Genomic DNA, 10,428 nt, shown 5'->3' on the forward strand with positions numbered 1-10,428 from the left:
GGAGTAAAGGGTAGCCCTAGTGAGGGAGTAACATAAGATCCAGCTGCTGGAGTTGTCCCCAAACCCCCTGTATCCATCCTGGGTCTTAAAGTGGAGCTGGCCAGCTTTCTCTATTCTGCCCTGTATCCTAATATTAATCCTATGTAATCTTGGTGAGGGGCTGGAACAGGATTCCGGCCCTGGGAGCCAAAAAGCCAAGTGGATGCACCTCCTGACTCTTGCACTCTGCTAATGACTTTAGCTCATTAGGTGAACTGGCTGCTTTTCCCTGTCCAACTGAATCATTTCTCCAGTTCCTTTCCTGTCCGGTCCATCATCAGAGGAGACTTGATGTGATGCTCAGAGTCTGACTCCCTCCCCCATCACCTGCCCTTCCTCGTTCTTGCTCCCTGTCTCCTTCCCTCTTTCTCTGTCTTAGTCTTTCTCTCAAATGAGACTTCAGAGCTCCTTGGAGTGGGACAATGAAGCAGCCATGCTCTTTAAAAATGCTGTCTGACAAAGGTGTGGGAGGATTTTACTTGATAAAGAGAGAGCTGGAGAGAGAATTTCCTGGAGAAACCTGTCAAGTAGTTTCTTATATGAACCTGCACGTCCTGCTGGCTGGGCTGTCAGTCTCTGGTGGAAGCAGAAGGAAAATCTCTTGCTGTGGTTATTACACTGAAGGCATTTATGTCCCATCGGTGCTGCCCCCCTGAGTATCCCAGGCCCCTCTTAGGAATGTCCTGGCCCAGTGGATCTGAGGTGGGCCTGAGGCTTTGAGTCTGGAGACACAAATGTCCTGGAGAAAGCTCTCACTGGCTGCCCCCACCCTACTGACTCATTGCTTATGAGCAATTCTTGGGGAGGGACTTACTGGTGTCATTTCTCCTGGTCTCAAAACCAGGCAGATTCTCCCACACATCAGGCACATGGTAAACCATAATTTCTAGAGAGATACCTTGGAAACTGTCTAAGACCCTGCCACTTCCAACATTCTTGACCTTTGATCTTATATTATTTAGGATTATCTGGTTACCAATGACAGAAATCACTCTGGCTAATCTAAATTTAAAAAAGAAATTCATGGGGCATCTGGGTGGCTCAAGCAGTTAAGCACCGGACTCTTGGTTTCAGCTCAAATTAGGATCTCATGGTTTTGTGAGTTCAAGCCCTTCTTTGGGCTCTGCACTGACAATGTGGAGCCTGCTTGGGATTCTCTTTCTCTCCCTCTCTCTCTGTTCCTCCTCCATTTGCACTGCCTCTCTCTCAAAAAATAAATAAACTTAAAAAAAAAAAAAAAGAAATTCATTACAAGGACAGGAGGTGGTTCATAGGAAATGCTTGACTCCAAAGCTTTGAGGAGACAGAACCAGGCCAGTTCTGGTGGAAAAAGCAGCAGGAAATGATGGGCAGTCTGTTCAAGTCATCACTGGTGGGATGAATCAGCAACCAGGATTTTCTGTCCCTTTGTCACTCTGCTCAAGGCTCAAATTCTCATGAGAGAGAAGGACTAATTGGCCTGGTTGGGATGATATGCCAGACATTGCCAGGATCACCTTGATTGGCAGTCCTACTGCATGCAGTGAAGAAAGGGGAAAACCAAAGTCTGTTACCAGAGGAAGGGAACATGGTGCTATGTAGCCACAGCATTATGTCCCCACCAACCGACCCTGATTTTCTATATCTTTGTGCTAACCCTCCATGCTTTGCTTGCTATACCATTCACAGATGTGGCACTTCCAAGCATTCCTCCTGAAGTTTTCACCTCAGGTCTTTACTCAGTCATTCATTTGCTTACTCATCCAATCACAGTGCACTGAACACCTATTGGGGTCATGCACTGTGTAGGAGCTCTGGCTTTGTGTCCCCATGACGTTAGCATCCTATATGGTTCCCCTCATTCCTTGGCTCAGTGAAACCTCTTGCTTCACCTTAGCTCAGTCCATCTCTTTGACTGATGCCTAAGTCTGGCCAGTTCTAGGTCCACACAATGTGGGAACAATTAGAAAGAATTTGGAGAAAATATGACTCTCTGTATGAGTAAGGGTTTGTGGTAACCTTTAGACATTAGCACCAGAAAGTGAGTCAGCATGTGCCCCTTAGTTGGAGAAGATCCTTTTGGGTGAGGGGGTGAGAAAGAAAAGGTATGCTGTCTGGGACACTGATGAAGGAAGCTTAGTTGGGTGAGAAGAATGTACTAATAACATGGGGTCTTGGGCACCTAAGTGGAGTAGGGAAACATGCAGATAGAAGTGAAGAATGGGACAGCATGAAGGAGAAAAATGACACCTGATTTGGAGTCTGAGGATCTACTTCTGTATCTTAACCATATTGTCTACCAGGTGAGTAACCTCAGGTCCCTAATGGGGTCTGTCTCCTAAGTTCTGCCCAGATGTAAAAACCCAAGTCTTAGGATCTGATATATTCTTTCCACTCCAGATCATGTTGGATTCACATTTCCTCTTTATGCCAAAGCCAAAGGAAACAATTCCAACAGCCTGTCACTTAAATCACAGGAGATGTATTACTTTCAACCAGGGAGAAGCTTGTTATAAGAGAAGCATCATACATGCCTGCAAAGATGGGAACCCAGCTCATAGTGTCCTTGGCAGCCTGTCAAGGGGTTATCCATCACCACCACCACTCATGCCCATCTTTGTGGCAGTCACCGGCCAAGCATGAAGCAGGCTTCTGACCCCTGGAATGAAGCCTAGAAAGAGAATTCAGAATTATGTCCTCCAAGGAAGAGAGAACCCTTAGATCTATAGACCCCAACCCCCACATCTTTTACAGTTTGTTAGGACCACTTTGATGGTTAGGATCACTTTGATGGTTTCTCTAGAACTGAAAGACTATCATTCAAAATGATCTTGGACATTTATTCTCTGATCAGTCCAAAATGGGAATGGAATACAACTATCCCTCCACATATACACAATCAGAGAGGGCTGGCCAGGTTGCTAACTGGGCCATAGGAAGTCAGGCAGTCTGGGGCTGACTGTTGCTCTTTGAGGTGCTGGTTGGTGACATAAGCAGATTTGGGAGAAAATGGGAAGTTAAGAGGTCAGTGACATGCAGAGGAATAGATTTTGGTTCTGTCTTTGGTTGAGATACCTCTCCAATATCTTTTTAGGCTATGAACCAGGGCTGTTTTTCTAGAGCACAAAGACCAATGACCAGGGTGAAGAGTGTGGTGGGTACAGCACTCCTGGCTCTCTGAATGGCAGGTGCCAAGTCTTAAAATTATGTCTGGAGTTGTCTGTGCTGAGTATCAAAAGCACAACCTGTGGAGGATTAGAGCAAGTCACTAGGTATCTATCCTAGTCTGTCCAGGCAACTATAACAAAATACTAGAGACTGAGTAGCTTACAAACAACAGAAATTTATTTCTCACAGTTCTGGAGGCTGAGAAGTCTAAGATTAGAGTCCCAAGCATGGTTGAGTTCTGATGAGGGCTCTCTTCTGGGTTGCAGACTACTTGTTGTAACTTCATATTCCAGCAGGGTTGAGCTCGCTCTCTAGGGCCTCTTTTATATGGGCAGTAATCCCATCTATGAGAGCTCTGCAATCCTGATCTAATAGCCTTGGGCGTCTTCCAAAGGCTCCACCTCTTATTACCATCACGTGGAGTCTTAAGTTTTCAAAGTACGAATTTGGGGAGGACACAATCATTCAGACCACAGCAGCATCTGTGAGCATCTGGAAGGAATACCTACCTTTCTAGGTTGTAGTAAGGTCTCAAAGATCTAATAGATAAGAAAGTGTCCTGAAAACTCTCATATACCACATCAATGTTAGCTGTATGGCTATGCAAGCATAACAGAGAGAATCTAAACTGGTCTTGTGTTTCCCTACAGCAGGGAGAAAGGTTTCTTTCATTAGCATGAATTCTTATTTAGCCAGTCTCCATTTCCCTGGAACCAAACTTCAGGCTCTCCCAGGCAGAGGCCACATTTTACTCCATGTATTCCTCAGTGCTTAATGTGGGACCAGGAGAATGGGAGAGGGTCAATAAATACCTGTAGAATGATTTATAAATGTTCAGAAGGGACACAGAATTAAAACTACAGAATATGAAACAAAAGAAGGTCCATCATCACAAACTTACATGTCTTTAAGGGTCACACAAACAATGTTGAAGAGTGAAATGGGTTGGGTAGAATCTGATAGGAAAGTGTGGGAACTGTGGGAACTGGAGAGGGCATGTCACATCTCTCAGAGGCAGCTTCTCATTTTCAGCTAATTGTTTCCAGGAGGGAATGTGGGTCCAATAAATCCAGATCTTCAGAGTATTCATTCATTCATTCATTCAATCATTCATTCATTGAGAGAGCCTGAGTGGGGTAGGGGAAGAGAGAGAGGAAGAGAAAAAATCCCAAGCAGGCTCCACACTCAGCATGGAGCCAATTCAGGGCTAGATTCCACAACTCTGGGGTCATGATCTGAGCTGAAACCAAGAGTTGGATGTTTAACTGACTGAGCCACCCAGGCACCTCTAGAGTATTTTGAACAAAGCCTGAAATCTACACTGAAAAAATGGTGTCTTCATATTTATAAAGTTTTGTCAACTAATTCAAATACAAAAACAAAATAAGACAAATCAGTATGCAATACCCTCAAAATATACCTGTTGGCTAGGTTTGGTGTGACACCCACCATTATGAGACTAAAATACTACCTCTTCCTTTCGTGGGTGATAAGACAAAGGCCAGAGATGGGGAGTGGCTTGCCCAAGGAGGCAGAGCCAGTGGTAAGCAGAGGGTTGTGGTGAGGAGAATGGCAAGGAAGTGTTTGAGAGCATCCATGAGCCTTCTGGGAAGGCAGGACTCCTTTCCCTCTCTCCCTGGGGTTCCTGCACTTCCTTGTCCAGTGTGTTGGCAAGAGGCTCTGGAAAGGCCAGGCCACAGTCCCTGATCTGCTTGCCATGAAGATGCTACCTTCATGTTCTCTGCATGAATAGCAGTCATTGTGGGTCCACCTCCCTGATTAGAGCCTGGGCACCAACAAGTACAGCAAAAGGAAAAAGACAGAACTGTGGAGCTTCAGAGGAAAGGGGCTTCCCCAGGGGCCTGGTCCATGGCCTTGGCTCTGGCAGTCCCAAAACAGGCAGCCCAGCAAGCCTATTAACTCTGTACAGACAGGCAGAAGAGGGGTAGGGAGGAGGGACTTAGGAAGCCACAGTGAAGAGTAATGAGGCCCCTCCCAAACCCTCCCTTCTCTGGCCCCAGGAGCTATTGTCTGAGACCCAGGGATGATTTGTTTGCCCACAAAGCTGAATGGGATGACAAGCAAATCATCTGATTGGCTGAGAATGACTGGTTAATTAGGAAATGAAATCGGGGACTATGCACTCAGAGCTGTTTGTGGGTTTGTGGGAGTTTGTTTGCTTTGTTTTATTGAGTGGGTGGCTCTCACCATCATGATAATAGAGAGCTGATGAACAGAGAAAACACAGGAAATCATTTGGCCTTCAGCCCAAAATGAGGGCTGCAGGGATGAGGATTTCAGTGTTGGAGGAGGGGACAGCAGCTGTTCCCGGCAGCACAAACCAGGACTAGCTCTTCTTGGCCACAACAGACCTCCCCACCCAGAATGCCCACCCTGGGTTCCTCTCAATCTTCCATTGCCTCTCCTACCTCCTGACCCAAGTCCAAGTCCAGGCTGGTTTTCAGGTGTGGCTACAAGCTTGTACCACATAGGGATCCTCTTTAAGGAAAAAAAGAACACAAATTTAGGTATGAAAGTGAATATTGATTTTGAATGAAGAGAGTAATTCATAATGAATAAGAAAAAAAATTAAAACCTGACAAGATGCACAAATATCAGAAAAACAGTAATGTTTGTATTAATTAACTGCTGGTATACCTCTAAAATACTTTTTTATTCTCTATGTGTATTGGCTTCATATTCTCTTTGCTTCTTTATACATCAGTGATTAGGTTATATGATTTTTCTATAGAGAGAATAGAAAGATTCTTTGTGCAGAAGAAAGCTTTCATTTTGGTAAGGTGTCAATGAGGATGAACTCCTTCACTTCCCATGGTACATTGTCTAAGGATTAGAATAACATCCCACAGGCTGCTTCTAGCTCTGTCCCTTCACTCACTTCCTTCTGGTGTTGAGCATGTTCTTCTCGAGATATGACCCCTGGCCTTACACCTTCATGTTGTAATGCTAGGTAAGTCAGTAAGAGTGAGAGCTGGAATATCCCTGGAAGCCATTTCCACACCAGAACAGTTGGCAATAGCTTTACTCTACATGAAATTAACTGAAAGCTCTCTATATATCCCACTATACTCATGCTAAATGTAACTCTGACCCAACTTCTTAGGCAGATCCCCAAATGCCCATAACTCTCCAAAACCTCCTGACACAAGCACATTGCAGGGGAAAGAAACAGCAGTCCTAACTGATGTAGTTCAAGTGTCTTACTTTTGCAACCTTTACAAAAACATCTGGGCATGTGAACCCCTTGTTAGTGCCTTTCCCGGGTCTTTGGAAGGAGTTGTTGCATGTGAGGATCCTGGAATTCCATTTGTTTTGTGGTAATTCCACTAATAATCAAACTCTGCCAGCCCTTTTGTCCTCCCTCTCCTCCATCTCATGTCTTCTCAGGTTTGGCATAGTGGAATTCAAATTCCCAGCTCTGACCCACACTGGTTGTATTGCATTCAGGAAGCCATCAGCCCTAGATAAGCCATGGCTACCTTGCCTCAATGATGGGAAAGCTCCAGTTGCAAAGAGAAAGCAAGTTTTCCCCCTTTCGTGGTGGTATTTGGCTAAAGGAAGGGCAGAGTTGGGCTGAACAAGTATAAGCATCATTTGGGAACTGCTACAGACCTTTGAGATGACTTAGCTAAGTATTGCCCCAAGTCTATCCTGTGCAACAAGAATCAGCTGCACAGATGACAACATTTATTGAACACCCACTATAAGCCAAACACTCACTGAGGCAATAGGACTATAGCAGTGAATACTGAAACATGGCTCTGCCTTTAGTGAGCTTATTTCAGTTGTGGGGGAGGCAGGGAAGACACTTGAAAAAAATAATATTGTTGAGGTAAATGTAGGTGGAGAAGGTACTAATTAGAGGCTACTGGTAGAGGAGGCTGTCAAAGCAGATGAGCAATGACTCCTGGAGAACTGAGCAAGGAGGAGGGACAGTCACATGAAGATCTGGAGAAGAAGTAGTCCAGACAGAGAGCCCTGATCTACAGCAGTCTTGGCCAGTGTGAGGGGCAGAAGGAAGTCACAGTAGATAGCAGAGGACAAAAGGAGATGGTTTTGGTAAGGGATCCCAGGTCAGAGTATGCATAGCTTTGAACTGAGGCAGGGATTTGGTGTTTTATTCAAATTGGGCTGAAAAACCACTAGAAAAAACAGGCACATGGTAGGATCTGTTGTGAATTTTAATACAATAATTCTGGTCTGTAAGTAAAGAACTTTTTATATGGGTGTAGAAGTGAAGTCAAGATACCAGTTGGGAGACCATTATGTCAGTCGAGCTGAGAGGTTATGGTGGCTGGGTTGAGGTTATAAAGGTGGAAATGAAGAGAGATGGTGGGATTCAGGATATAGTTTGGAAGCAAAACCAACAGTATTAACACTTGGAGTGGATGTGGGTTGTGAGGAAAATATAGAATTCAATGATGACTCCCATATTTTTTTAGCCTGAAAAGCTAGATAAATGCTGGTACCATTTAAAGGTTGAGGAGCTTTGAGGGCTGGGGGTTCCTTGTTGGAGCAGATTTGGGAGGGGTGAATTATTTATCTCTTGCTGCATAACAAATTACTCCCAAATTTAGGGACTGCCAACAACAATAATTATTTATTATCTCTCCCAGTTTCTGTGGGTCATTCATTCAGGAGTGGGTTAACTGGGGGTGCCGGCTTGAAGTCTCTCCTGAGGTTTCAATCTTTTTAAGTCTTGACCGATGCTGAATAACCTGGTTTCAAGGTGTCTCTCTTACATGGTGGGCAATTTGGTGTGAAGTCTCAGTTCTTCTCCACATGGGCTGGCCCACAAGACTATTGAGTGTCCTCGCAGTACGGTGTCTGGCATCCCCCACCCCCACCCCCATTGGTGCCATCTAAGAGGCAGTAAGGTGAAAACTATAGGGCTCTTTCTGGCTTAGCCTTGGATGTGACAAATAGTCACATCTACAGTATCCTATTTGTCACAGCCTATTCAGTGTAGGAGGGACTACACAAAAGTATGAGGCATACATGCTCTTTATTGGCATGATCAGTAGACTCCTTCAGTTGCAAGTGACAGAGAACAATTCAAGCAAGCTTAAAGTGAAAAGTAATATATTGATTTTGAGAAATGGAAAGTCCAGTGGAGTATGCATGACTGGATCTAGGAGCTCAAATGAAGCTATTTGGACCCAGTGTTTATTCTTTCCTTCTCTTGGCTTCCATTCTCACATGGGTAAATTCCCAAGGGTGGCCAGATGGCTGCAGATTCACCAGCTTTATATCCTTTCATCCAAGTGCAGCTGAAAAGAGAGCCTTTCTTCCCCAATAGTTTGAACAAAAGTTCTGGGCTTGATTCCCAATTCCACTGACTGACTTTAGCCTGGGTCGCATGGCAACCTGTTGGAGTTGGGAAGTAAAGCCTAATCCCTCCAAAGGATGGGCTAAGAGTGGGATAGAGCTGTTTTATGCTCTTCAGGCACAGAGGTGGCTGAAACCAAGTGTTCGCCTCACAGAACTCAGTCTGGTGGAAGAACAGGTACACTGGTAGGAAGGACAGCACTAGAGGGGAAGCACATACTTCCAGAGAGATAGGAGGGACACCTGAGCTGGTGCTCTCATCTTAAAGAAGGTGTAGGGATTAATCCAAGATAGGGCAAGAGTGCTCCAAACAGAAGACACAGCATGTGCAAAAGCAAGGAGTCAAAATATAGTGGTTTGGAAATGAGTGGAGAACTATATCCAGTTCTCTGTTTCTAGAGAGCTAATGGCAGAAGTGACAGGGAAATGATCTGTGTTGGGGAACTGACTTGGATCACAAAGGCCTTGCATTTACCCTTAGAGCACTGGGCAGCCTGTGGATAGGCAGTGGACAACCCCATTATGTTTCCATTCTCAGAGGTCTCTTTAGCAGAGGGTAGAGGTGGATCAGAAGTGGCCAAGCCTGAGCTTGGAGGGGGGGTGGTCAGGCAATAAGGAAGTGGTCAGTCACAGTGGTACAGTGGTATAGGCAGGAGGGGAGTGGGTCTGAAGGAGAGAGGCACCAGGAAGACTAACAGAGGAAATGAGTTTGGAAGGCAAGACCCTGGCTAGTGCCAGTGAGAAGGCAGGCTCATGGTTTCCTTGGGCTGCATGACAGGTAAAGAAGATAGAAGTGGCAAATCTAGCCCTTAGTGCCTATCCCAGAGAAGCCCTTGCACATGTCCCAAAGAGCCTTTGAAAGGAATTTCTGTGAAGTGCTATTTATAATCTGAAATATAAAAAGGCGATACAGCATAGAATGTGGTTAAGGCCTTTAGCTCTACCTCCCATGTTTACAATAGGACTGCTGTTGAGTTGAGGGGCCTGGAAGACCCCATCGGGTGAGTCCACCAGGCAGCTGGATGTACAACTCTGAGGCTCAGAGAAAATCCAGTTTGCAGACTTATTTGGCATATGCATGTTTCAAAATGCTGTGCTTTAATATACTCTCTTAATTAGGATTGCCATGGTTGTAAGAAACAGAAGCCCACTCAAGCTACTAAAGCAAAAAAGGGAAGATACATCTTAAAGACACAGGTCTGAGACCCCAAGGCAAGAAACATGGCCTCAGCAAAGTCTAGAACTAAGGCTGCAAAGCCACCACGTATTAAAGGCCACTTCTATCACATGTTATCTCCCTCTTATTTGGGGAGAGTTTGTTAAAGATCTTTCCTGAAGCAAAAAGTTAATTTTAATAGAGTCTTTCCATCCCATCCACCTCCAGACAGGTTCTCTAAGGCTCTACAATTTCACCATTCACAGGGGGAGAAGACCCTCAGAATACCACCTGAGAAAACCAGGCTTCCCTGGTCACAGTGGTATTTATGGCCACCCATTGGAGAGCCACATGAAGCTTCCTCTGCCCCCACCTCTTCTTTGCTAATTCAGCTCTAACTTGGTTGCATCTGCTTTGCTGGCAGCTTCATGGAAGTTAAAGGGAAGAATTAAGGAAAAAAGGAGAAAAAGCTGCCGGAGACTTTCCTGTGACTCGCTGCTAATAAAGTTGATTAGACTGACAAGTCTCTCCAGTTTTATTACTGACAGCTTGTGTCCTCATTTTGATTTATCACCACCACACCTACCTGAGTCAGGAGTGGAGATTAGCCCAAATTAAAGCTTGGGTGACTCAGGAGAGCTGAGACATGACAGCAGGTGGAGGTGGAGGTTGAGGGGGTGAGAGAGCAGCTAACATCTGTGGGTGGGTGGACACAGGCCCTGGCAGAGTCAAAGATG

At 45.2% G+C, this 10,428-nt stretch overlaps 1 long non-coding RNA gene across 1 annotated transcript in view; it reads left to right on the plus strand.

Annotated features, from left to right (window-relative positions):
• LOC121045257 (uncharacterized) overlaps positions 1 to 10,211 on the plus strand; it is a 47,303-nt gene extending 37,092 nt beyond the window's left edge. Inside the window, exon 4 of the long non-coding RNA XR_005797659.1 lies at positions 10,116 to 10,211. This is a non-coding gene — a long non-coding RNA (uncharacterized LOC121045257). The remainder of the gene's footprint in view (positions 1 to 10,115) is intronic.
• Positions 10,212 to 10,428: the final 217 nt, after the last annotated feature.

Source organism: Herpailurus yagouaroundi, unplaced genomic scaffold (genome assembly GCF_014898765.1).
Source record: "Herpailurus yagouaroundi ecotype Mexico unplaced genomic scaffold, PumYag 190, whole genome shotgun sequence".
NCBI classification, from domain to species: Eukaryota; Metazoa; Chordata; class Mammalia; order Carnivora; family Felidae; genus Herpailurus; species Herpailurus yagouaroundi.